This window comes from Octopus sinensis, linkage group LG5 (assembly GCF_006345805.1).
Source record: "Octopus sinensis linkage group LG5, ASM634580v1, whole genome shotgun sequence".
Lineage (NCBI taxonomy): Eukaryota > Metazoa > Mollusca > Cephalopoda > Octopoda > Octopodidae > Octopus > Octopus sinensis.
The window spans coordinates 92,940,578-92,963,187 of NC_043001.1; the positions used below are offsets into that span (position 1 = coordinate 92,940,578).

The 22,610-nt window shown below is 35.6% G+C and overlaps 1 protein-coding gene across 3 annotated transcripts in view; it reads right to left on the reverse strand.

The window, feature by feature from the left end:
* Positions 1–22,610, reverse strand: part of LOC115211947 — a 1,127,226-nt gene that overhangs the window by 390,457 nt on the left and 714,159 nt on the right. The gene's annotated exons all lie outside the window — the stretch shown is intronic.

A 22,610-nucleotide genomic window follows, 5' to 3' on the forward strand; every position in this document is an offset into this window, starting at 1 on the left:
AGATAAGGAAACCATGTATGATCGAAATATATAATATCCTAAATGTTGCTATATGATAGAGATAGCATAGTCAAAGACAAAATCAGAAATGATTGCAAATTGTTAGAAATTGAGAAATCCTGAAGATATGAATGTGGAATTTATTTGCGAACAGAAAAACTTGCTCAATGAACTGACAGACATTGAAATTGAGGTCCAATGATTGGAATTTCAATGGTGATTCTCTGTTATAAGATCCCTTTGCAAATAATAATAATAATAGTAATAACATGTTTCATTCAACATCCTTAAACAACCCTTATTTAGGGACCTTTTGAGTGGGATGGGCTACTCAATCTGAAAAAATTCTGAGCCCCACCTGCAAGGTCATGTGCTCTTTATTTTAATATGAGATCACCGTGTTGCACACATATGGTTGTGATGCATGTGCCTGGTGTGCTCTTATCAGATGGGTATACTGGGCTTCATATATTTGAACCCCAGTGTCACTTTGATGGCATGAACTGCACTCTCACTCAATAATAATAATAATAATAATAATAATAATAATCTTTTCTACTAAAGGCACAAGGCCTGACATTTTGGAGGAGAGGACTTGTCGATTACATTAACCCCAGTACTTGACTGGTACTTAATTTATCAACCCCCGAAAGGATGAAAGGTAAAGTTGACCTTGGCGGAATTTGAACTGAGCAAAGGGTCAGAAGAAATGCCATTAAGCATTTTGTCCAATAGGGTAACAATTTTGCCATTTTGCCACCATAATAATAATAATAATAATAATTATAATAACAATGGTTTCAATTTTTTGGCACAAGGCCAGCAATTTCAGGAGAGGAGTAAGCCAGTTACATCAACCCCAGAGCTCAACTGGTACTTAATTTATTGATACAGTTCTAAATTTAAGAGATGAGGAATTGTGTGCATTATTTACATTTGACGGATATTTGTCCTCATCTTGTTTGTTGTTAACACAGCGTTCCAGCTGATATGCTCTCCAGCCTTCATCAGGTGTCTTGGGGAAATTTCGAACCTGGGTTCTCATTCCTAAGGTATTTTTCAATGCTATTATTATTATTATTATTATTATTATTATTATTATTATTATTGTTGTTGTTGTTGTTGTTGTGTTTTTCAGTCCTCACACTAGTCCTCACACACAGACAAATACATATTTTTCTATATGGAATCAAACTCGGAATTTTGGGGTTTGTGGTATTGACCCTGAAAGGATGAAAGGCAAAGTTGACCATGGTAGAATTTGAACACAGAAAGTAAGGACAGATGAAATGTGCAGCATCATTTTGTGTAACATGAATAATTCTGCCTGCTTGCCAATAATGATAATAACAATAATAATCCTTTCTACTATAGGCACAAAGCCCAAAATTCTGGAGGTGGAGGCTAGTCAATTACATCAACCCAGTGCATTACTGGTACTTATTTTATCAACCCGAAAAGGATGAAAGGCAAGTTGACCTCAGCAGAATTTGAACTCAGAACATGAAGACATACAAAATACCAGCCCCAAACAAGAGAACAGTTGTCAGGAAATACTTGTCACTGCATTAATTAGTAAAATAACAGCAAGTGTTGCAGAAAAGGAGAAAGAAAACCTCGTTGAAGAAATTTTGCATACTTAGCATGTCAGCATGTCTAAAGTCAAACCTACAGAGAAATTAAGCAATGCGAGATTCTGCTTGAATAGAAAATGGACAAAGATTTCTAGCAATATGCCAATCAGATCCCACAGCACAAAGTAACAAAAGGAGGAAATATATAGAAACGAAGTGTGTGGAAATTGTGATTTGTTACATAGGTGAAGGAATATCTGAGGTTGAAAGACAAGTAAGAACAAGGTAATTATTGGAAAGAAAGTAGTTGAAAAGGACAGATGCTGATGTAAAAGACTGTGCTGTAAGGAAGTGAAACATTATTGAGAAAAACGTGTTTTGAAATTATTGTAACTGAACTTCTTAATTGTTGTGAACAAACCAAATTCTTTTCTGCGGTGTTTCTCTCTGAAGAAAGAAGACAAGTGTACTAGTGTATGAAACATTTTATTTTTTACTTGTCAAGACAAATCAACATGTGTAAATGAGTTAGTTGAAGAAAAGCACCAATATATATATATATTTATTTACTTATTTAACAAAAACACAACAAACGGAAAATTTTCCAAAAACAAACAGAAAATTCATAGCTATACAATTTTGTGCCTTATATATATATTGAATGTTGATATGTTCATGTCTTTTTTCTGCATGTTTGCAGTATTGGGACTTAAACCCACATGGTCTATGCAGGATTACACCTAAGGACTTATGGATGTATTTCTACAACATCAGAAAGTTGATCTATGAACTTTTATGCTTCTTTTTCCTTCTCTCTCTTCAACTCCTTATCCCTTTACTCCTGTCCTCTTTGTCATGATTCCATTAATTTATACCTTTCTCATTTTTCCCTATTTGTCTCTGATGATGGAATATCCCATACTCTGGGATATCTCAGAAACAGCTGTAAGACTTTGAATATTTTTTCCAATAATAATAATGTATATGACTTGAGATGTTTGCTATGCCTTGACATTTGTTGTCCTCTTTAACAATTTTATATCTACTATATTGGAAATCTGCAATGGCTTGATAACTACCATCTTGGCTACAAACTTGGAGGCTTAGTAATCTGTTACAGCACTTACCTAGTGTACCTATTCATTTAGATTATCTGTGAACTAAACACCCATACTTGATATACATATATATATATATATATATATATACAAAGTTTAGCTATTAATTGCTTATTCTTTAAAGACAAAACTTGGTGCTCTAGCCAACTCCTCGTCATCAATAAATTTTATTCTACTGAATGTATGGAGACCCACCACCAGCAAACATTTTGCTGTTTTTTTACAAGTTGGTCAAGAATATCAAATGATACATACACACACTCGCACATACATTCATACACATGTATACATGCACACATAATTACATGTCCATATAGATATACACATACATAAATATACACACTGAGATATATGTATATCAGTATCATCATCATCATCATCATTATTTAATGTCCTCTATTCCATGCACTGTATGGGCCAGAAGGAATTTGTTCAAGCAAATTTTCTACTGCTGGATGCCTTTCTTGTTGCCAACTCTTACTTGTTTTGTAGCAAAATAATATTTCCTCAAGGTCAGGCTATCATAGAAAATTTGAAATGAACATCATGTTTATGAAAGTGAGGCTCATTTACAGCTATCTAGTGATATCAAGACAAGGTGACACAAAAACACATGCACACACACACACACACTCACGCACACGTGTGTGTATGTATGTATATATATATATATATATTCAACTTCCTAACCACTAGGTCATGTGTTCTCAAATACATCATCATCGTTTAACGTCTGCCCTCCATGCTAGCATGGGTTGGACGATTTTGACTGAGGGCTGGCAAACCAGACGGCTGCACCAAGCTCCAATCTTGATCTGGCAGAGTTTCTACAGCTGGATGCCCTTCGTAATGCTAAATGATGATAAATATTGTATCTGAGGGTTTATAAGATGCACAAGCTTTGTAGGCCCTTTGTTGAATCCCCACGAACAACTAACTCTATCCTCGAACTTGTATTTTTAAGATGCAATTTAATTTTCTGGGATATTGTATTTTTTCGCCAATAGATGCTGGTGTGTATACGCCCCCGTAACTTAGTGGTTCAGCAAAAGAGGCTGATAGAATAAGTACTAGGCTTACAAAGAATAAGTCCTGGGGTCGATTTGGTCGACTAAAGGCGGTGCTCCAGCATGGCCACAGTCAAATGACTGAAACAAGTAAAAGAGTATATGTCACTATAATGCAATAATAACAACTGTTGTTGATGCTGTTGTTACGAAAGGGTAGGTGGTGTTCAGCTGAATGTTTCTGTTCATATTTCTGTACATAGCCATTCTTAAAGTAGTTGTTGCTGATGGAGTTGTTGTTTAGCCCCAGGTTAACCTTGATTAAGAAAATCTATGATCAAAACTATTCCTAACATGACCATCTAGTTATTTTAGAGGTATGTAAGAATACTCTGTCCAGTGTCACCTCCCCTTTCCCAAAACAGTTAAGTGTGAGTGATTTGAGGGAATTCAACTGTTTTAGGTATTTAGATCAATGAGTTTACTTCACTGTGTGACAACAGGTTGAGGGATGGTGATATTAGCAATGCATATTGTGGTGTTAATGGTAGTAGTGATGTTGATTCTGGTCTAGTGAGGTGAAGATATCATTCTAGTGGTAGTTGTAGCAGTTGTGATAAATAGTGATAAGGAAAGAGTATATCTCAGTGCTTCACATGACTCATAAAATTTCTCATAATTAGTTACTATCTATCCATCCCCACCTTACCCTCATGTCCTTTGGAAAAGGTCAAATAGTTTAGCAGGTTTTGTTCTATATTTATTTCTTCAGCTCCTTCTTTCTCTCCTCTCCCTGTCTCCTTCATTCTGCATGCTACCTTCCACTGACTCCCTGCCCCTTTGTCCCTTAAAGTAACCCTAAACTCAACTCAGCAAATCATTAACTTGTTTTTCAGGTGACTTAGCTACCATGTAGTATGTTAAGTGCATATATGTATGTATATAGATATATGTGTGTGCAATTTAATATTTTGCTTAGGTATATATGAATGTATGTGTGAGTATATATGCATATACTTATATCTATAGTTAAGTACTGAGGTTGATTTCTTTGACTAAAAATTTTTCAAGGTGGTGTCCCATGGGACTGAAACAATGAAACAATAAGGAAAAATAAATACACACATACACATATATATATATATATACATATATACATATATATATATATATATATTATATATATATATATATATATATATTATACAAAAATTCTATAATTATAATTAGGGTTCAGCAAGTTGCTTCACCACATACCAAAATTTAGAAATACCAGTTAAATACCATAAGATATCTTATGCATATATATACATATATGTGTGTGTGTGTGTGTGTATATATATATATATATATGCATATATATATGCATATGTATATGCATATATATACGCATATATATATATATGCATATATATAAAGGGGTAAAGACCCCCTTCGGTCATGAATGACCATGGGATTGCACCTAGAAAGTTACCCTCCTAGACACAAGTCCAGGCAAGGTTGTTTATGGAAGACCAGCAGTCGCCCATGCATACCAGCCTCCCCTCTCCACGCCACCAGTGTTATCCAAGGGAAAGACAAAGGTCGATACAGCTTGGCACCAGTGACGTCGCAACTCATTTCTACAGCTGAGTGAACTGGAGCAACATGAAATAAAGTGCCTTGCTCAAGAACACAACACGCAGCCCGGTCCGGGATTCGAGCTCACAACCTCACGATCGTAAGCTCGACGCTCTAACCACTGAGCCATGCATGCATATATATATATGCATATATATATATGCATATATATATATGCATATATATATATATATATATATATATATATATATATATATGCATATATATATATGCATATATATATATATATATATATATATATATATATATATATACATATATATATATATGTATATATATATACGCATATATATGTATGCATATATATATATGCATATATATGCATATGTATATGCATATATATACGCATATATATATATATGCATATATATATATATGCATATATATAAAGGGGTAAAGACCCCCTTCGGTCATGAATGACCATGGGATTGCACCTAGAAAGTTACCCTCCTAGACACAAGTCCAGGCAAGGTTGTTTATGGAAGACCAGCAGTCGCCCATGCATACCAGCCTCCCCTCTCCACGCCACCAGTGTTATCCAAGGGAAAGACAAAGGTCAATACAGCTTGGCACCAGTGACGTCGCAACTCATTTCTACAGCTGAGTGAACTGGAGCAACATGAAATAAAGTGCCTTGCTCAAGAACACAACACGCAGCCCGGTCCGGGATTCGAGCTCACAACCTCACGATCGTAAGCTCGACGCTCTAACCACTGAGCCATGCATGCATATATATATATGCATATATATATATGCATATATATATATGCATATATATATATATATATATATATATATATATATATATATGCATATTATATATGCATATATATATATATATATATATATATATATATATATATAACATATATATATATATGTATATATATATACGCATATATATGTATGCATATATATATATGCATATATATGCATATGTATATGCATATATATACGCATATATATATATATGCATATATATATATATGCATATATATAAAGGGGTAAAGACCCCCTTCGGTCATGAATGACCATGGGATTGCACCTAGAAAGTTACCCTCCTAGGCACAAGTCCAGGCAAGGTTGTTTATGGAAGACCAGCAGTCGCCCATGCATACCAGCCTCCCCTCTCCACGCCACCAGTGTTATCCAAGGGAAAGACAAAGGTCAATACAGCTTGGCACCAGTGACGTCGCAACTCATTTCTACAGCTGAGTGAACTGGAGCAACATGAAATAAAGTGCCTTGCTCAAGAACACAACACGCAGCCCGGTCCGGGATTCGAGCTCACAACCTCACGATCGTAAGCTCGACGCTCTAACCACTGAGCCATGCATGCATATATATATATGCATATATATATATGCATATATATATATGCATATATATATAATATATGCATATATATATGCATATATATAATATATATATATATATATATATATACATATATATATATGTATATATATATACGCATATATATGTATGCATATATATATATGCATATATATATGCATATATATACATATATATATGCATATATTTATATACATATATATATATATGCATATATATATATATATACATACACATACATATAAATATATAAACACACACACATATATATATATATATACATACATATATACATATATATACACATTTATATATATATATATATATATATATGCACATATATATATATATATATACACATATATATATATACACACACACATACATACATACATACATACATACATACATATATATATATATATATATATATATATATATATATATATATATGTGTGTGTGTGTGTGTGTGCATATGCATACCTACAGCCATATACATGTACTTGCATACCCACACATTATCTGTGGATGTGCATAAACATTTCTCTACAGAGATATAAGGATTCTGAAAACCTCACTTTCTTTACAAATAAAAGAAATTATCAAATATATACACAATAAAGTAGAATAAGTGGGGTAAACTTTAATTGTCAATTTTTAAAGGAAATTTGTCAATTACAAAATGGGAAATGTAAATCAATTCTGAGGGATTTATTTTTTGATATTGGAAGAAATAATCTATATTTTGAAATAATGTTGTTTTAGGGAAGTATTGCATTTTTTTGGTAAACACTCAAAAACTTGCACACATATTATATTTGTATTTGTATATGTATTTGTTCTTATCTCTTTTGGTCTCTGTCTTCCTATCTATCTATCTATCTATCTGTCTCCTTCCCTTTTCATTCTCTGGACACACATTCACGCACACACACAATATATATGTGTAAGTATGAGTGTGTACATGTTATATACACAGCATACTCTTTTACTCTTTCACTTGTTTCAGCTATTTGATTATGGCCATGCTGGAGCACCACCTTTAGTCGAGCAAATCGACCCCAGACATATTCTTTGTAAGCCTAGTACTTATTCTATCGGTCTCTTTTGCCGAACCGTTAAGTTACGGGGACATAAACACACCAGCATCGGTTGTCAATCGATGTTGGGGGGAGGACAAACACAGACACACAAATATATACACATACATACATATATATATACATATACATATATACGACGGGCTTCTTTCAGTTTCCGTCTACCAAATCCACTCACAAGGCTTTGGTCGGTCTGAAGCTATAGTAGAAGACACTTGCCCAAGGTGCCACGCAGTGGACTGAACCCGGAACCATGTGGTTGGTAAGCAAGCTACTTACCACACAGCCACTCCTGTGCCTAAAGATTAGATTACTTCTTGGAGCCAGCAAATACTTCATCTCAGATTAGATAGTGTTTCTTTTCAAAGTTCAGATGCCTCCCAAATGGTACACTTCCATGTGTTCAAATGGTTTTGGTGTTGCACCCATAGACACCCTTGACACCTTTCAAAAGAAAGTGACTCAACTGTCTCTTTCAGTCATTGGACACCAACCATGCTGAGGCACATACTTGAAGGTTTTAGTCAAATAAATTGACCCCAGTACATATTTTGTTTTAAAACCTGATGCTTACTCTATTGTTCTCTTTTGCTGAACTGCTATATTATGGGAAAGTAAGGAAACCAACACTATTTGTCAAGTGATGACAGGGGACAAATACACACACACACACACACACACACACACACATCAAGCTTCTTTCAGTTTCTGTTCACCAAATCCTCTCACAAGGCTTTGGCTGGCCCAGGGCTACAGTAGAAAATACTTCCTGAAGGTATTGTGGGACTGAATGCAAGGCCACATGGTCAAGAATCAAGTTTCTCAACCACACATCCACACCTGTGCTTTTTTTTTTTTAACTATATAAACCAACAAATATTAAATTAATAAAAGACTCTACTTGTGTAGTGCCTAATACTTATCATAATTTCATTTGATAGTGACTTTGAAGTTTCACTTGTAACAGTTTATTCTAATAGTTTTATAAGCCAATATAACTCTCACTCATTGTCTGTCTGTCTGTCTATCTCTCTCTCCCCTCCACCATTTGTCTCTGGCTCTCTCCCCCTCCACTTGTCTCTGGCTCATAGTGATGAAGCCAACACTAAGAAATGTTTGAAGAAATTAGCTGGATCTGCCTGAAACAATGTCAGATTTTCCCATGATGTGATCAACTTGGTGTGCTGTTGATCAGGAGTCAGAAAATGTGGCACCCACCAAACAGAGACCTTCATCATGCCAAGTTCATTGTGCGGAATATTCTCAACTCTCTCAAGAGATATGCTTTTAATTTATTATCAATCATCTGTCATCCATCACCATGTGGTGAATATGATCAATGTTTTCCTTGGTGGTAGCAATTGCAGGACATCCAGACCTCAGGTCATCTTCAAAACTCACCCTCCTTCTCCTAAATTCAGCTGCCCACTTTTGCACTGTTGATAAAGATGGAGTGTCATCCCCTAATATAGCAAGCATGTCAGCATGAATGTCCTTGCAGGGCTAGACCCTTTTTCTGCAGGTACTTGATAACTCGATGAAGCCAAATTTTGTCAGTTTACATGAGAAATCACTACTAGTTACATTTGAAGTCACCTTTGAACAGTCAGATGGTAGTTTACCCAGAAAGAAACAATGCAGTTATTTATAAGAAGATTTGAAATTGATGCATGCAAGATGCAAGATTTCAGAGCTTTAGCATCTGTCCTTCATAGTCAGCCCATGAACTTTCTAGCCCACCCTCACTTACACACACACACACACACACACACACACCACCCACTACACTCTTGGAGTTGTTGGCATTAGGAAGGACATCCAGCTGTAGAAACTCTGCAAGATCAAGATTGGAGCCTGGTGCAGCTGTCTGGTTCGCCAGTCCTCAGTCAAATTGTCCAACCCATGCTAGCATGGAAAGCGGACGTTAAACGATGCTGCTGCTGCTGCTGATGATGATATATATATATATATGTGAGAACATTTTCTGAAAGCTTTCATGTAAATTTAATTTTTGTTACTGATACATACTCACATGTGTGCATATGCATGTATGTGCAAATGTGTATATGTGTGTATGTCTATTTCTGCATGTAATCCATTCAAGATACCAAGTATATAAGAAAATGGATAGTTGTATTATTTGGCTGAGTTTGTCAACCTGAATTCACAGTATTGTGTAATGACGAAAGAAGTGAACCATATCTAAAAGCTGAATTGCTACAGAGAACAATCGCATGCCATAAATACGCAGTCTAACATCTACAGGTCATGTCTGACATATAAACAGCTTCTACAGAATTTTTCTTACACAGTAAATATTTACAGGTTGTGCCTACAGCTTACATAATCAGCAATTTTAGAAACTTTGTCTACAGAGGCAAAATTCACAGACTTTCCTTATATCAGAATTGGTTAATTTCATGAAGCAATTACAATAGAGTCACACTGATAAAACTCCTCCTCCTCCTCCTCCTCATCATCATCATCACCATCAGCAGCAGCAGTGTCAAATGAAGTAGTATGAGTAAAGAAGCAAGAGAGGATGGAATAGTTTTTTTATATTGTCTATCTGTATTTTTGATTTATAGTAAAAACTGTGATTGGCTTCTACTCTTAATGTGTAATTGATAAAAAAGAATAAAAATAAAGAGAAAAAAAAGGTAGAAATGAAATATCAAAACAAAAGTAGCTGAGTAGAATAATAATATTATTGATATAATAATATTAATAATGATAGTTTTTCCAAGCAAAATAACAAAAAGAAAAATAATTTCTAAATCTAATAGTTTTTGTTATAAAACAGAAACATTTGAAATATTTTGTAGCTAAAACATTCTTGTTATGAAGCCAACAATAATATACAAACAACAGCAACAGCAGCAGCAATAATCCTCTCTTTATTGACCACAAGAGCCTAGACATACCATACAGTATATGACATATGTAAGAAGTTACAGAATATTGGGATGTATGTATGTATGTATGTACATATATATACATATATATATATACATATATATATATATATATATATATATATATATATATATATATATGTACTTATATATCAGGATGGAACCAAAATGCATGATAACATATTAAAGTAAGTTAAAGTTCAATGCACAAAAACAAATAAGGGCAATCCATTCACAAAGAGAAGAGGGTACCATCTGTGTTTGATTAAGCGATTAAGAAACTGCACATCTCAAATCACCTTCTGTGAATGAGAACTTCTGAATTTGTCTGTGAGAATCTTTGATTTTTATTCAAGTAGAAAAACCTCCTAGATTGTCTGAGCAGCACCCCACTTTAAACTGCTATTGATGAAGTTTTCAACAAATAACCACAACCACCCTCTTAGGCCCCAAGTATTCCTTCTCCATTCTTCTCAATCCACATTTATTTATTTTGTGTCTTTTAGTTTTTTTCCAGCAGTTCACATATGCTATGATTGTTCATTTGTATTTCATGAAATTCAAGCTCTCCAAGGGTAAGTGATCCCCTTTGTGAGAAACTTTCTTCTTCGTACACACATTTGTACTGGGCTCACTTTTTTTTGCCTTCTCTGTTTTTTTAATGTCGTTGTTTGTCTCTGTCATTTCGTCAAACTTCATCTCTTCCCTATCATTACAAGATGGTTGGGTGGAGTTGTTGCTTGCAGTATCTGGTTGATTTCATACTGAAAGAGAAGACCCTACTAAGCTCAATGTCATGAGCACCAAATATCTCATGGCATTATGAGATGATTCCACCCGTCTTTTACTTTCACCTTGGCTATCATCTAATTTACACCACTAGAAGTCTGCTGTGGCCACCACTTCTGCAACTGTTCACTTCTATCTTCTTTCCTTTGCAGTTCCTCTTCTGAGTAGAAGCAGAAACATCTTAAGAGACTTTTACTATCTCATTGAAGTAACTAGGGAGTAAGCTTCATAGATTTTGGGAGTCACTAGGATCTAGACGTTCATGTGGACCCCACTTGATTACATATTGCTTGTCATGTTTGTATTCATGACATGCCTGCATTATGCTACAAAGGTGATCATGTGCCAAGAGTCAAAGTCTACACTAATGGCTCTTGCGTTTATCCTACCCGTATATTGCAGGACCATGTATGTGCATGATCTCTACTTGATGTTTCACATTATCCTCAGTCTTAAATATTACATATATATCTTCCTACGTCCTGTCTATAATCACTAAGCATATTTTCAGCCACACATTAGCCAAAGCTCTCTCCAAGTCTTTTGAGGGCACATGAAAAATTCTTCTGTTAAAAACAGAGGTACATCAGTTTTTTCTTTGTTCTTTCTTGGTAAATTGTTTAGACAGAGGCACAGTTTTTTTTTATGAATCTTTTATACTTGCTCTTTTGTGGGTCGTTGACTCATATTGAGTACCTTCTTTTGTCTCACAGTGGTTGCAAAGATGAGTCATTATTGTTATCTGACATCGAAGCTTGAATTTTTCCCCTTTTGCTTTCCTGTTTCTCAAATTTAACCATATTTTTAATTGTCTGTTAGTTTCATTGCTATTTTTACTTGTTTTCTTTTTTTTTTTCTTTAATTTGTTTTTGTGTCTCCAAAAACAGGTGACATGTTTATTGCTAACCTCATTGAGGCTTGTACCTTTTTCTGCTATCTTAGTTGTGGTAATTTTGGATTACAAATAAACTTTTACAAATAGTTGCTTTTCAAAATTATATACATATTTTAAAAAACAATATTTAGCTGTGCCTCCTTTCCCAACCCAAGTAAAGGGGAGCAGATATTCAAATATTTCAAAGCCTTTTGAGAAGAATCCCCAAAACATCTTTTTCTTTAAATAATCCTGGAAAATATCTCCTAAATAGAGCTTTGTGAACTGTGAGTAATAACAGGAGAACCATTTAGGTAATGCTGTGGTTTTTTCCCATTCATCTACCCATCCGTCCAACCATCTGTTCGTCTATCTGTCCGTCAGTCTGTCCAGATCAATGAAATTATTTCTTCTTGTAAGTGAACAACCCCACGTCAATTCTGATTGAAGAGTTCTTTCATTTCTGACCATTCCATTATATATTTTTAATCACAGTGTCTCCAGCACTACATTATCCAATGTGAGGAACTGTGTAGAGGCTCCGTTTTTGGTTCATAAAAATAGGAGTAATATACTAGTGTCTACTCTGTTGATTATACTTTCCCACTAAAATTGATCAAGTAGAGGATTGCGGTAGTGGTGATGGTGGTGGTAATGACGATGACGATGATGATAATAACGATGATGATAATAATAATGATGATGATAATGACAACTAGATTGGTGATTATGCTATAGCAAGTGAAATACCTCATTGTTTTAGAAATATACCTTCCACCGCCCCACTGCCACGTCTCTGTCTCTTTCACTCACTCACTCTCATTCAACGTAAACTTATTCACAAAACTGGAGAAGAAAAATAATGAAATCGAAATAAAGCACTACTTTTAATTAAAATGCTGAAGTTTTTATAGAAGTGGGGAATATGAAAGCAACATATTGAGCTTTTGTTTTTTATAATTGTTTTCTTTGTGAAAGTGGTGTTGTTAATGATGATGATGTTATAGTTGTATGCAGTCCACTGGACCGTGTACATATGCATCTCTTAATTGTAGATGGAAATGGGGTGAAGTTAGAGAAGTATGGAGATTGGAGGGAGAATGGTAGAAACAGATTTAATGGTCTTTGTTATTTTTTCTTTCATATTTTGCTTATGTTTGTTATGTATTTTTGTTTGTGTTAGCATTGTATTATTTAAAATACAATTACTGAAACTAAACTAACAACTCCCTGAGAAGATAATAATAATAATAATAATAATATAATAATAATAATAATAATAATAATAATAATAATAATAATAATAATAATAATAATAATAATAATAATAAAACGACTAACAGCAATAATGATGACATGAGTGTGCTTCCACTTATTTAAGTTGTTCGACTTGCTAGAAATAGTGGCAACACCCTCAAATCACAGACTACCATCTGAGAAATCGAAAGAGCATATCATATTATGTGTTGATAGATGTGCCTCAAAAAGACAGTAACAGTGGAAACATGTTTCATCTTAAGTCACTTTGATCATGATTGACTTGAGACTAAATGCTGACGACAATAATATGCCAACGTGTGAGCTGCACCTAATCTCTCAATCTGTTAGAAAAAGCAGTCAAATCACTCTCAGATAACATGCTGCTAAATGGAATGATACATTGAATAAATGTAATTTTACACTATCTTATGGTAATGGCTTAAAGTTTTGGCACAAGGCTAACAATTTTGGGGAAGGGGTAATTCAATTACATTGACCTCAGAATTCAACAGGGACTTTATTTTATTGACTACAAAAGGATGAAATGCAAAGTCAACCTTGGGAGAATTTGAACTCAGAATGTAAGGACGGATGAAATGCCACTAAGCTTTTTGAGACTATCTCTCATAATTATAATACCTTGTATGTGCATATGATATGATTCTAGAGATGGGCATCCCATTCATCCGTCAAACCCGGCACACAACATAGTGTGCATGCATAAGCATAACACTATTTATTACACATAGGCACTTAACATGTATATAGAGAAATCATCTATGCACTCACCCAAGAAAATTTCAGATGTTCAGTGACAGAACTGAGTCAATAGTTTATTAAATACATATAACTTCATACAAAAGTTTTGAGTACTTTCTTCACTGACAGCAGCAGGAATTGAAAATATCATGAAGTAAAACGATGCAGGACAACGTTTGCGTCATCACATGAACTCGTGACTAAGTCTATAGAATACAACTAAGGAACAGATGTGCAATGTTAGTCAAATTGTAAATTTTGCCTATTCTATCCACTGATTGTCTCCCACTTCAGACACTTAAACTAACAAGCTAGCAAATATTCAACTCCAGCACTCCACATCACTCACTGGAATTGGTAATTTCAATTTTCTATCAATGGTTTCCACTTAGGGAAGACATCATTTCGATTTCTTGTAGTTTACTCGTCTTTTCATTAGAAATCTATTGTTTAGCATACAGGAGACTGATAATTAATCAAATATTAATCAAGAACTCTTCGTTCAATTCGGAAACAGATTTGAGCTTTGTGGTAACTTCATTTACACTAACACATACATATATCCTACTTGCACATACACACACGGACGCGCGTACGCGCACACACGCACGCACGCGCAGTACATTATGCCATTATGTTTGTCAGTGAGCTCAAAAAGAATTTAGATATTACACATATATACTACACATAACGGTAGTAGACAGGTGTCTGAGAAAATGTCTTGCATCATTTGTTCTGAGTTCATATCGATCTGTGTTCATATCCATTCATATACAAGACGGTGAGCTGGCAGAAACGTTAGCACGCCGGGCGAAATGCGTAGCCGTATTTCGTCTGGCGTTACGTTCTGAGTTCAAATTCCGCCGAGGTCGACTTTGCCTTTCATCCTTTCGGGGTCGATAAATTAAGTACCTTTTACTCACTAGGGTCGATATAATCGACTTAATCCGTTTGTCTGTCCTTGTTTGTCCTCTCTGTGTTTAATAAAGAAATAGGTATTTCCTCTGTCTCGATTTTGCGTTTCATCCTTTCGAGGTCGATAAATTAAGTACCAGTTACACATTAGGGTCGATGTAATCGACTTAATCCCTTTGTCTGTCCTTGTTTGTCCCCTCTATATTTAGCCCCTTGTGGGCAATAAAGAAATAAGAAACGTTAGCACGCCGGGCGAAATGCTTAGCGGCATTTCGTCTGTCTTTATGTTCTGGATTCAAATTCCGAGGTCGACTTTGCCTTTCATCCTTTCGGGGTCGATAGATTAAGTACCAGTTGTGTACTTGAGTCGATCTAATCGACTGGCCCCTTCTCCCAAAATTTCGAACCTTGTGCCTAGAGTAAAAAACAAAAAAGCATAACCATTCATATACATTTGCCCTTTATCGTTCTGGAGGCAATAAATGAATTACCAGACAAGTATTGGAGTAGATATAATTGACAGTGGATCTGTAATAACATTCAATGGAATGGTATGGTATAGTGGAGCTGAAATTCTCACCCGACCGTGAAACTGACGATAGCTGAAGTGATTCACTGGCTATAGTACACGGTCGTCACATCTGTATTGTCCATCTGTAAATCTTCACATCAGTGATACACGCGCGAACCTTGTCATACACTCGGAAAACTGTCCTTCTTCAAAAAGAAAGCGTAAAAGAAGACACCTACCTCAAATACATACTGTTTGAATGAGCTACCAGGCGAAACAAAGTTCTAGTCAAAAACGGAATGCAAAATAAATTCAACCGTATTTTCATTACTGAGTCTCTTCATCAGTTAATATTCTATTTTTCTTAGTTTGTTTAATATAATAAGCTTAATTTTGCACGCCAGTGCGTACACTGATTTGTATATTCGTAAGCATATACATATACGCGTACATACACATACACACACACGCAATATATATATATATATATATATATATTATATATATATATATACACACACGCACACACATATATATATATGTGCATACATATCTCTAATAATATATATATATACAAATATATGTGTATATACATGTATACGTATATATATATATATATGTGTGTGTGTTGTGTTGTGGTGTGTGTGTGTGTGCATATAAGTGTATGTATGTATGTGTGTATGTATGTATATATGTATATATGTGTGTGTAAGCAGACATAAATATATATGAATGTGTATGAAAGAAAAAGAAAGAGAAGTAGATGGAGAGAGAAGTCAGTGGAACTTTCTAACAATAGGCATTGTCATAGAATGCTATCTAGACAAAACGTTTTATGTAAGCCAACAAAAGAAGGCTACTTCAAAAGGATTTGTCTGTGACACTCTGCTCTGCTGCTAAAGTAAACTTGATACCGCTTTCAAGAACCTCTAACAAATTTGTCGACATTTGGATTGAATAGTCAGACTATTCACGCTTTTCCTTCAAGTTGTGCTGAGAGTTTTCCTAGCTTCATATTTTCACACAGAAATGTGAACATTCGCATAAAGATACACGTATGTATGGACGTATACTTTCATAACACAAAACTGTGTATATCCACATAGACATACATACAAAATGAAGAAAACCTATAAAAACACACACATTCGATGATACAGATATGATTGTAGGAATATACACACTCACGCCACATGCACGTACACGAACATATGCATATTTTTGTATGGACTTATATACGCGCGCATGAATATGAGTGCTTCAGAAACTACAAAGCAAGTTAGAAAGGAAAAAGTAAAAAAAAAAAAAAAAGCATAGCAAACGCAAAGGTTTACACATTTATCTTATATTGCAATATTTCTTTTTAAAAAGCGTTTATCAAGAGAAAATGGTGTCTGCGTTAAACTATAATTGGCACGATGGAGAGAGTGACACACGTAGATTGGTAGCTATATTGGCTAATTAGCATCGCACGCCTCCTCTCTTATCTGTTGAGCGAACGGTCTTCGTCCCAGCGCTCGCAAGATGTGAGAAGTCCGAAACGTGGTCCTTTGCTATTCGTAAGACCCGAAGAAGAGAAAGCAGGTCAACCCCCGACACCGAGAGCATCGACGGATGGATGAATACGCATCCAGGCTCAGCGGTTGCGTAGGAAGTCGGGGACAAGAAACAGGAAGAAAGAGTGAGAGAAAGTTGGGGCGAAAGAGTACAACAGGGGTCACCACCACCCCCTGCCGGAGCCTCGTGGAGCTTTAGGTGTTTTCGCTCAATAAATACACACAACACCCTGTCTGGGAATCGAAACCGCGATCCTCCGACCGCGAGTCCGCTACCCTAACCACTGGGCCATTGCGCCTCCACTGCTTTTGATGTTGAGCTATTTGTCTCTAAAACATGTGTATCCCTTATATCTAATTTCCCAACACCGGGCTAGGTATGATATTTTTAAGGTTTTATATCAGAATTTCTTTTTATTACAATAGTGTAATCAATTTAAAAGTTATCATCCACTGAATTGCAATAGAAAAGTTTGCTAAACCAGATAAATTTGACATTCTAGCAAACTCATCTAAATTTGATAAGATATGAAGTTATAAGTAAAGAGATTGTAGCATTTCGTTATAACTATGAACCTCGGGCTAATTTCTAACATTCTGGAGCTTTTCGTCAAGGAGAAACTGTTGTGAGCTCTCCTAAGGATATATATACCAGTTTCTGTCAACTCGATTTCAAAAGCCCGCTGAAAAGAGGTATTCCACTAGAATATATTAAAAAATTTTAAGCTCTTGTGATTTTTAAAGCTATATGGCAACCGCGTAGTTTCAGGTTCATTCCCACAGCGCGGCACTTTGGGCAAGTGACTTATACTATAATCCCAGACAAACTAATACCTTGTAAGCGAATTTGGTAGATGGAAACTGCGTGGAATCCCGTCGCATATATGTATGTTTGTGTTTGTTCACCCGCACCTCACTGCTTGACAACAGGTGCTGGTTTCTTTACGTCCGTAACCTAGCGGTTCGGCAAAGCTCGATAGAATGATTATCAGACATGGAAAATAAGAAAATAAATACTGGGGTTGATTTGTTCGACAAAACCTTCAAGGTAGCGCCTCAGCATGGTCGCAATCCAATGATTGAAACAAGTAAAACATATCAGATAAAACACGCGCACACACACACAACACACACACACACACACCACACACACACACACACACACACACACACACACACGACACCTACATATGTTTAAGTCACTTGATCTGAGACTGTGTTGAAACAAACTATAGCATCGTGAGTCTTGTTCCCTGCATCGACGCAATTATAGCTTTTTTAATATTCCATTATACCCATTATTGTTTTATTTTCTGAATGTCTTAATTTAGTATATAAAGTGTTAAAAACATTCGTCATACATTTACGACCTGGCACTATTGTTATTCAACTGAAGATAAGGATAAATAGTGTCACGATTTCATAATTGCATGCATATTATACGCACAAACATATAAACATTTACACACACAACACACACATATATCGAAACAAACATGCACATACACGTACTCACACACACACACACGCGCGCTGTCATACTATATGCATAAGAGTTCACGAGTGCCATGCATTCGTGCACTTTTAGACGCATATTGGGATACAGATTAGTAAAAAGAAAATATCTAGATAGAAAAAGAGATAGGAAGAGAATGAGAGAGAGAAAGAGAAAGAGAGAGAGAGAGAGAGAGAGAGAGAGAGAGGTGTAGGATTGATGGTGGTGGGGACAAGACTTAAGATGATGTTTTAAGACTAACAATGATCCTGGGTAACTGAAATGTCTTATCAATTTTGTGATCAAGTACGTGCAGCTCTACATATAAAAATTATACGATGCAAAGAAGCGAAAAAGACGAATGCTGGAAACATAAATAAATAACTAGAAAATCTGTGTTCAGTCAGCACACTTCCAGTATGACTTGAATCAAATCTGTCTTCGACATCTGTTGAAGCATATAGACTAGTGAATCAAAAAAAAAAAAAAAGTAATAATAATAAAATAAAATAAAAAATAAAAAAATATATATAAAATTATAAAAATGTTAAAAAATAAAGTTGTAACTAGTTGAAACAAAATTTCACTTACATAAATACATATCGAATAAGAACTAAATTTATTGTTGAAAATAACTTATTCAGCACACGATACAAAGAGAAGAAAAGAAAAAACATAAATGAATAAATGCTTAGCAGTTGTTTCAATATGCACATCAGCATTTCAAAATTCTATACTATTCTGCATAGATTTCAGAAATAAAAGAGTCTATCAGTCTTTGCCTCTTTCTTTTCCTTTATGCCTTTCTCGATTTTCCTTCATAACTAATGGTCTACAATGTCTGATTACCCATTATTTTCCTTTTATGTTTAATCTGTGAGTTGAATTTGCATATTGAGAAAACAATAAACTGCATTTACGTTTATGTATTTCCATAGCGTATCTATCCGCAGATTCACCAACACCCACCCACTCAGTACTTTCAAACACATTACTATTATAATATAGACGTCACATGCAAGTCTGTTTCTCTGCGTGTATCACATAAAACAAGTCTAAGAGAGATGAATATGTGATAGGTTTTATGTGATTTCTTTATTTGTAGATTTATTGATAGTTTTGTTTTTTTCTTCTTACGACAGTCCTCCTGCCTTTTTTCTTTTGTGTCATTTTTGGCGAGACATCTTTCTTAATTGTTGCTGCTATTGTTTAGACTCATCTCTATCCTGTTTGAGCATACCTACGATCAAAAGCATTCAAGCCATGGCAATAAAGTCTTTTTTACTTTCATCCATTCAGGAATAGTCTATCTCGGTTTACATTATCTACAGTATTCGTTTGTAAAATGGTAGGGTGTGAGCTTTATCGCAATTCGGGCGACCACGTGGAGGATGCTTTTCTAGATTATTCATTTATCATAATGATTTTTTAATGGTGTTATAAGGAGCACTCCGTCGGTTACGACAACGAGGGTCCCAGCTGATACGATCACCGGAACAGCTTGCTCGTGAAATTAACGTGCAAGTGACTGAGCAATCTACAGACACGCGTACTCCTAACGTAGTTCTCAGGGAGATTCAGCGTGACACAGAGTGTGACAAGACCGGCCCTTTGAAATACAGGCACAACTCATTTTTGCCAGATGAGTGGACTTGAGCAACGTAAACTAAAATGTCTTGCTCAAGAACGCAACGCGTCGCCGGGAATGGAACTCACGACCTTACAATCGTGAGACGAATGCCTTAACCACTAAGCCACGCGCCTTCACAATGGTGTTATAAGTTAGGTTCATTAGGGCTCGATTTCACCCAAGAAAAGGCCTCCAGATCTGATAATTGTTTTCTCCCTAAAAGAAATGCAGACTGTAGCTTCTATTATTTGTGACAGACATGCCCTTCACTAAAGGGTGGGGTGGGGTGGGTACTGAACGGCACTGCACCGTCACTATACAAGGATCCTCACTCAGGTTTAGAACATACAGTTTACAAAAATCTTCCTGCCATACATTTCTTGAAGTCTGACTCACATTCCCGTCGCTAAGGAGGTGCTGCAACACAAATTAGTGCCCAGAATATTCTGAAGCACATCCAGGCACCAAAATCTGGCGACGAGCCTGGTCACGGAAGCATAGTGAATAACTTAACCATGCAATATCATTGTAACATAGTTTAATGACCTCTCAACAGAAGGGATGTAAGAAAGATTTCAATATAGTTAGTAGAGTGTTTTCAGATACATCTCCCGACAAATCTGAAATAGAGTAATACCAACGTAGGTAATGTCAATTTTGGATACTTGTTCATAGTTACCAAAGCGCGCGGTACTGACCCCCTGGGGGCGGTGGAAAAATCCAGGGGCCGTTGAATAAAAACGGGATGATAATGGGGTAGGCAAAACGAGGCAATGGATGTAAAAACAACAAAATAATGGGTTTTATTTGTGAATTTGCTGCAGAAAGTGGTCTATGTGTGAGATGATGAGTGATGGGGGGCACTAACTAGGAATGTGAACTGGGTGCCAGTGGTGGGGGGAGCCCATGGTGGAGAAGACATCGGCAGGTAGGATATTATTGTTGTTGTTGTTTTGCTCCAAGTCAGCTCTGAGATGAAGCAAATCTTTCCTGGAAGGCGTTCTGGCATGACCATCTCGCCTTCTATTCGGATATATAGTATCTAGGACTGCGTTGGTGTAAAATTTTGACTCAAGGCCAGCAATTTCGAGGAGGGGGTAAATCGATTTCATTGACCCCAGTGTTCAGCTGGTACTTATTTCCTTGACTCCAAAAGGATGAAAGGCAAAGAATGAAAGGCACTTGAATGCAGGACGTTAAGTCAGAAAAACGCCTTTAAGCATTTTTTTTTCGACATTCTTACTTTTTAAGAAGGCAGTGTGTAAATATAATATCAAATATAGTAGTTATTTCGTATAAGGACGTTTAAAGAACAGAAATCACAACGACTACATTAACCATATTACCGAGTGATAAATGCGGTGTAAAATCAATATTAACAGAAGGTATCCGAATTGGTAGCTTGTTTCCAACGTTTTTAACGTATCTTTGAAAAAAAAATCTAAATAGGAATTCTGAAGGGCACTCTAAGTAAAGATGTTGGCAACAGTAATACATTTTCTCAGAAGACATAACCAGCTTCAATTTGATTTTCATGAATGTTGAATATCCTAAAATTGTTCTATATCAAACACAATGAGGTTAATAAAAACCAAAGAAGAGAACTTTAATATTTTGCAAAAGAAAGTTTACACATGTTAATAGGTTCAGTGACATAATAAAAACTGTCAATTAGCAATAGTTCCAGAACTTTTTACACTTGCTTCTGTTTTTTTATTTCCTTTTATCAATTTACTAGCAGTATCGCCCGGCGTTGCTCGGGTTTGTTTCTACCCTTTAGAAGTGGAAATTTTGAAAAGTAAAAATTTTGCATTATGTAGCTTGTTATTCTCTTTAAGGGAACATTTTTCTGGTTGAAATACACCGAAAAATGGCGACACAGCAGTCAAAAAATCGTAAAAAATAGGGATTTTCATAGAAAAAAAGCACCTTTTTGATGTAAATAATTTTTGGTGTTAACATTGTCCGATTTGAATTTTTTCTTCTACGGAAGGAAGAGCAAGCCTTCTTCTATCATACTCTCAATTTTGGTCAACTAGCGCCGCAGGGTCTCGGAGGAGATAGTGTTAGTTGAAGGCTACCAAACCTGCCATACACAGACAACTTCAGC